Below are 1,086 nucleotides of genomic sequence, written 5' to 3'. Positions count from 1 at the left end.
TAACCCATGACAATGAGTTCTCCTCGGGCAGCTGCAGTGAGGTGGGGTTGTGTGATGGGTTTTCCATCGCTCTCACAGCCCCCAGCACTTCGTTCCTCCTCCAAACACACACAGCTCTGCAGTGGCTCCTGGGAAACACGTCTCCCAGTATTTCAGTGTTATCACAGGGAGAGATGGAACATGGTTTCTAACATCAAATCCACCTTCCTGCTGAGCAGGAAGCAAACACCGACGATTAAAATTTAACGTGTATGAGGAGAGAAATAATCCACGAGGAAACAGAAGTTGACACATTAATTGTTTCCTTGGGGGGAAAAAAGAAAAAAAAATAAAGAAAAAAAAGGAAACATTTACAAATTAGCCCACCTGGCTATTTTTTTATTTTAAATTTAAAAGGTTTTAGGTATTTAACTTTTTTCCTTCCTTTCCTTTTTTCCTTACCCCCTTTTAACTTTTCCCCTACTTTCCCGGTTCCTTCCTTCCTTTTTTTTTTTTTTCCCTTTACTTTCCCTACTTTCTTCCTTTCTTCTTATTTTCTTTCTTTTCCTTTTTTCCCTTTTTCTTCCTTTCCTTTTTCCCTTTACTTTCTTTCTTCCTTTTTCTTTTCCTTTCTTTTCTTTTCTTCCCTATTTTCTTTCTTTTTCTTTTCCTTCTTTCTTCCTTATTTTTCTTTTTTCTTTCTTCTTTTTCTTTCTTTTCTTTTCCTTTTTCTTTCTTTTTCTTTCTTTTTCTTTTTTTTCATTTTATTTTCTTTTCCTTTTACTTCTTTTTTTCTTCATTTTTCCCCTTTCTACTTTTACCTATTTTCCTTTTATATTATTCCCTTTTTATTTTTCCTTTTCTCTTTTTCCTTGACCCATTTCCTTTTTCTTTCTTCTTTATTTTTTTTCTTTTTCCCTTTCCCTACCCCCTACACCTTCCCTTACTCCTTCCCTTGCCCTCACTCCTGCGCCTTCCCTTACCCTTACCCTTGCCCTTATCCTTGCCCTTGCCCCTACCCCTACCCCTATCCCTACTCCTATCCCTACCCCATCCCCAACCTCACCCCCTCCCCCTTCCACTACCCTTACACCTATCCCCATCCCC

This window comes from Meleagris gallopavo, chromosome 24 (assembly GCF_000146605.3).
Source record: "Meleagris gallopavo isolate NT-WF06-2002-E0010 breed Aviagen turkey brand Nicholas breeding stock chromosome 24, Turkey_5.1, whole genome shotgun sequence".
Taxonomy (NCBI): Eukaryota; Metazoa; Chordata; class Aves; order Galliformes; family Phasianidae; genus Meleagris; species Meleagris gallopavo.
This window is presented reverse-complemented; position numbering follows the sequence as displayed.